Source organism: Bombus affinis, unplaced genomic scaffold, assembly GCF_024516045.1.
Source record: "Bombus affinis isolate iyBomAffi1 unplaced genomic scaffold, iyBomAffi1.2 ctg00000173.1, whole genome shotgun sequence".
Classification (NCBI taxonomy): Eukaryota; Metazoa; Arthropoda; class Insecta; order Hymenoptera; family Apidae; genus Bombus; species Bombus affinis.
Window position 1 is genome coordinate 38,848 of NW_026108886.1, and position 6,000 is coordinate 44,847.

Below are 6,000 nucleotides of genomic sequence, written 5' to 3' on the forward strand. Positions count from 1 at the left end.
AAATTTCACTCGATTTTCTCACTGCACACGTCAATATTTGTCGAAATATCAATATTAAAAAGTTAATAAAAAAAAATATCCTCTTTCTTCATACCTGTCTTTCTCCCGGGCGGCGAAGGAATACTAGAATGTTCGAGAACAACGGATACTTTTTGATTTTATCTCAATATCAATTTCAATCTTTTTAAACGAAATATAATCTGAACGATGAAACGTTTGATCAAATAATGTTCTTCGTTCGATGCTAAAGGAAATTGAGAAGAAACATCGAAAATTCGTTAATAAAACGAATTTCTTTGTTTCTGTTAAATAATAAACTTGATATACGTATTGGTTTTTAAAATCAATATAGCTAACCAATGGGCACACTTTTAACAAGGGTGATGGAACATACCAAAAATCTTTCAAGATGGTCTTGGCAACGGAAGAGTCGAAAATATGACAATTATGAATGAAAAATTCTAATATTTTACAGCTGGCAACGATAAACAACTCCAGATATTCTCCTAATTAATTTACAACAAATTCGCGTATATGATCGATAGCTGACGTCACTGTGTCCCACAGCCCTTGTAAAACGATAAGAATTTCCTGGAAAAACTTGTAGCCACGAAATGAAAAAGATGATAAAACTTCTAACAAGAGTACTGAGACGAGCAACTTTGTACTTACCCCTTCGGAGTAGGGAACGTGATTAAACGTCCGCGAGTTCGAAACTTTTGTAAGTCACTGCACGGCCGCTGCTTATGGTGGAAATGTAATAGATATAAGTACAGAGCGCGTGAGCGAACTAAAAACGCGATATAGGGGTAAAGAGAGAGACCGTTCCGTCCTTCTCTAATGCCCGCGTACTTGTACCGGAAATGTGTAACAACGGTAAACGAGCGCCGTCAGTGTCCACTAGTGTGCATGCCTGATTAAACAAGGACAGAAAATGCTTATATACAGCCTTCTCTTTCTATTTCCATGTCGCATCCATCTTACTATACAGTAGACAGGATTCGACTATTCCATCATTATATTCGCACCCTGCTTACGTGTGAACTAACATTGCCATGACAACAAATCGTTCGTCTCCTGTTTGATGCTCAGTTTTCAACGGAGTTGAAGGGAAACTTTATAAGAGAAAGGAAGTGACGGATTGTCTCAAAGTAATAAACGAAAATTCTCGTAACTATCGAAAAACGATAGTCAATACAAGGATATCATTATCACATTTAAAACTATTACAATGAACGGTGATTTATCGCTGCAAGGTACCACAAATAAGATATCTCATAATTTGCGAAAAGACTTTGGAACTTCCATGACAGTCATGAGTGTGTTTTGTCATTGATTTGCCATATTGCGTTTTTCACAATTGTTGTTCATTTTTTGTGATATTTTACACTCGCACATAGTATCTATGATTTTTTCTTTCGATAATTCTTATAATTATTGTCAATAATTAATTATTTATAACCATTTACGCTGTATTATATATCATTAAGATTTATCTTTGCACGTATCAAGATAGTAGATAACAAAATTATGTTTATATATTTATATTATGTGTATATATTTAGATATCTTCTTAGTTGCAATTTTTTCGAATAATATCGGCGACCAATCGAAATAGAAATTAGTGCGGAAAGAGGGGAAGGAACCAAAATTTGAAAATCGACATCGGTAACTCAGTAGTTATAGAGTAACTCAATCGATAACGTAGATTAACTAGTTATAAATGAAAATATATTTAAATTCAAACTTTAAAAATTAGAAATTAAAAGGCAGAAGGCAAAAAATTATCGCCGAGGATTTATATAATAATAAATAGACAGTACATTCTTTTTGTCTGTCTTACCTAGAAATAAAACAGTTAATTGATGATTATCGTATAGTGTGTACTCATAGCATAAAATTTGTTCAATGAATTAAAAATTATATTTTTTAGATATGTAGACATTAGCGATGTATTAATCCGGGAAGCTCGTCTACCTCGGAAATATCGAGTCTGCGACAACGTCGATTTGGAAATTATTCTTACAGAATATGAAAATTATTATTACAAGATGAAATTCCAAAAATATCCTATATTGTGCAAGAAAATAACTGAAAAGGAAATAAAGACGAGGGAAATGACAAATGCGAACAAAGTGTAAGAATTTAAATTATTTAACACTATTCAACGTTCTCAACGTATTCAACGTATCGATTACAATATCATTCAATCTTCGAAGAAGTAGTAAAACGTGTCAAATCTGTTATTAAAGAAACGAGAAGTGAGTCTGTGAAAGGGAGGAATGTACAACAGAAGATGACGGGTGACGCTACGGATGATATTAATCTCGCAATGACATTGACATCAATTTTCGCCAATGAAAGCGATGAATCTTCATCAGAAGAGGAGAGCTATTTAACATCTTAATGGAACAATCCACGCAATCAAAGATATCAAAATAGGCTCAGAAGCTTTATATAGACAATCTGGAATTATGGAAGATTATTGAAGACATTTCATGCGTAAGTTATTTTCGATTAATATACGTATTGTAAATACTGATTTCAGTAAAGCTTTAAATAACGAATTACATAACACTTACGGAAATTAATACGGAGATTATGCGCCATTTCATCTTTGTATTGTCGTAGGAAATCATACTGACAAAATTAAATGTATATTGGGACAACATCGTAGGCCTAGAGGAATGTAAATCTGCTATTAAGGAGGCCATTGTGTATCTCCTCAAGTACCTTATCTTTTTTAAAGGCCCATTTTCTCCCTGGAATGTCAATGCACCTTTTTTAACATAACGGCCAGCTCATTGGTGAGCAAATGGAGAGGTGATTCCGAGAAGTATATCCGTGTAAGTTGATTTCCTTTGTCTATGAAGAAGAGATTCTGGAATATATCATATATAATAATAATCATATATAAATAGAATAGTTACATTAATACATTTGTTAAACTGAACAGGTTTTATTTGAACTTGCCTATAATTTTTCGCCTACAATTATTTTTATCGACGAGATTGACTGGATAGGCACAAATAAAGGAGTAAACTGTACATTGTCTGAACCTGCAAAGAGATTCAGATCAGAACTTCTTTCTAGATTGGATGGATTAGTATCTAACGAAAATTCTAATGTAGTTCTTTTGGCTGCAACTAATTGCCCTTGCTATGTATATCACGCTATTTCAATGTTTTCTAAGTAGAAAATATCTTAATATCATAATTATTCATTATCTTAATCTTAATTATTGTGTTGTGCGGAATATTCCTTTGTTATTATTAATATAACAGAACAATAATATTTATTGTAAATATATTATTAGGGACATTGATGCAGCTTTACGCAGATGCCTTGAAAAGAAAATATACGTATCATTACCAAATGAAGTTACTCGACTTGGTATGTTCAAATTATACCTTAGCAACCAGTTATTAGAGAATATGGATGTTGTAAACCACATAATAAAATCTACTGAAAAATATTCTTGCGTGGATATAAAATTGCTTTGTAAGCAAGCATGGCTGCTCGAAATAAGTCCAATATGGGAAAAACTTGAAAAAAAAAAAAAAAAAAGAAACATCTGTTACGACTTTGAAATATGAATTAAAGAATTATGAAATAATAGCAAAATTGTTAAAAAACAATGTCACCTACAGTTACGGATGTGGATAGATATGAAGCGTGGAATAAATATGTATGCCATAAGAACATATTTTAAAAAATATAAATGCTTATCATATAAAAATATAAAAATATAAAAATATAAAAATATAAAAATATAAAAATATAAATGGTTATAAATTATTAATATAATTATCGTTCGAAAAATTGTTCGTGTGCGTGCATTTATGTGTTCGCACGGGCTATAAACAAGTTTGAAATGTTCGTTCTACATATATACGTGGTATACATATTCCCTTATAATATATAATATGTGTAATCTGAGTGGTAATATATCCACGTATTACATATGTGTTAGTGTATTTTATCGATAATCAGTCTTTTATTTCCTCTTATCTTATTGACGCATGTATGGGCGCGTATATGCGCCGGGCGAAAGCTATGGTTATATATGGGATTGTTAACAAATAAAAATTAATCTAGGTGTTATTAAAGAAATTTGTTTCACCTTCTAAACTTTTTGATGATTGGTTTACTTTGAATATTTTGCATATTTTTGCATATCATGAGCATTTTGTACATTTCTATACATTCAAACTTTCTATGAATATAAAATGATCCGCACTACTATCTACTTCATAGTATACTCTATACGTTTAAAATGCTCCATTAGAAGCTTAAATCTATCAAAATACAGCTCCTAGGGAAATGTGAATTTTCACATGAACACATAATATCGATTTTCTCATTGAAACGTATAGGCAGGTATATACTAGCATAAGCCACCTTCGGCATTTGGCCGTATGATGCAGCACTAGCTCTGCAACATAGAAAACCATAGGCGTCAGTTCTTCTTATTTCCTCTTTGATATATGTTTACTTTAATGTCACTTATTCAGACGCTTGATACATTGTCGGAATGAAATTTTAGTAATGTGCAAGTAATTTTGAGTAGATTAATAAAGTATAATAAGATATCAGATTCATGTACGTAGATTCAAGTGACATCAATCTTTATGTCTAGTATATACATGTGTATTGATGTATAAGTCAGTGTTAAAATAACAAATAAATGGCAGAAGAAGGAAAGAAGATTTCCTTCGGTTTTGCGAAATCTATTAAGAAACCTGTGTTAAAAAATGCTATTCCACAAGAAAAAAAGAAAGTTGATTACATTGAATGCCTTGATGAGAAAGGTATTAAAGTAATAGGGTGAGTTCAAAAAGTAAAATTTATAATCAAGAAACATATAACCTCAACCTAACCTATAAAAATCACCAATAGCGGAATATATATATTTGAAAACAATTTTTTTATTTCAATGAGGAAGAAAAAAAAGATGAACCTCTAATTATTCCATTACTAGGTTCAAAAACCTGGCATGATAGAATTCTTAATAAAATAGATGCAGACATTTTCCTTCCGAAGGCAGATAAGGAAAAGGTAGGAGACGCTAGTGTTAACGAGGCAAAATCAAAGCTATCTAATGGAAAAACATCGCCAATAATATCAATAAAGAAAGAGCCAGTTGAAGATAGTGAAAATAAAGTTGTTACTTTAGAAGAGCAAGCGACTAAAGAAATCATTGGGGAACTTAAGTCAAAGAATAAATATGAAACTAAAACAAATGATTTAACTTTACCTTTAGTAGAAGATGAATCATTAAGAGGCAAAGAACAGGTACGTTATCAACATATTGATGTGCAATGCACAGATGTATTACATTTGCATATTATAAATATCGTTTTGTATTTTTCAGTCTACGTTAGAAGATTATGAAAAAATTCCTATTGATGCTTTTGGTGTAGCAATGTTAAGGGGAATGGGATGGCAACCAGGAAAGGGAATTGGTTGAAATGAAAAGTATGAATTTTACTCTGGATTAAATTAATTATATGTATTTAATACATCACTTATTGGAAAGTAAACAGAGAACATCATTTTTTATTTCACAATCGTTTATTCTAACTATTACAGATTAGTAGCAGCTGTCATACCAGAATTACGACCAAAAGGTATGGGTCTTGGAGCAGACAAAGTAGCATTGCAGAAGAAAAATACAGATTTCAAAAAAGAAGAGGAAGAAGTTAAAATCGAGAAAGGAACATTTGTGAAAATTATAGCTGGAGAACAAAGTAATAATTATGGTCAAATAGAAGGATTCGATGATGATGCAGGAAGGCTCATAATAAAACTAGCTCTTGGTGGAAATATAATATCTGTAAATGAATTTATGGTACAGCCAGTGACTAAATCAGAATATTCTAAGAACTCAAAAGTTCAAAGTTAATATGAAGTGTTAGTTTTTCATTAAGGGACATTTAAGAAAATAAATTTGAATTGACATATACATATAAAGACATAATCGGACATGTAGAAAAACTA

General features: G+C 31.3%; 1 long non-coding RNA gene across 1 annotated transcript; it reads left to right on the plus strand.

Moving 5' to 3' along the window:
* Positions 1-2,043: 2,043 nt before the first annotated feature.
* On the plus strand, positions 2,044-3,616 carry LOC126927638 (uncharacterized). The gene is made up of 3 exons (XR_007715714.1): positions 2,044-2,137; positions 2,253-2,846; positions 2,957-3,616. It is a non-coding gene; the product is annotated as an uncharacterized LOC126927638 (long non-coding RNA).
* The last annotated feature ends 2,384 nt before the right edge of the window (positions 3,617-6,000 follow it).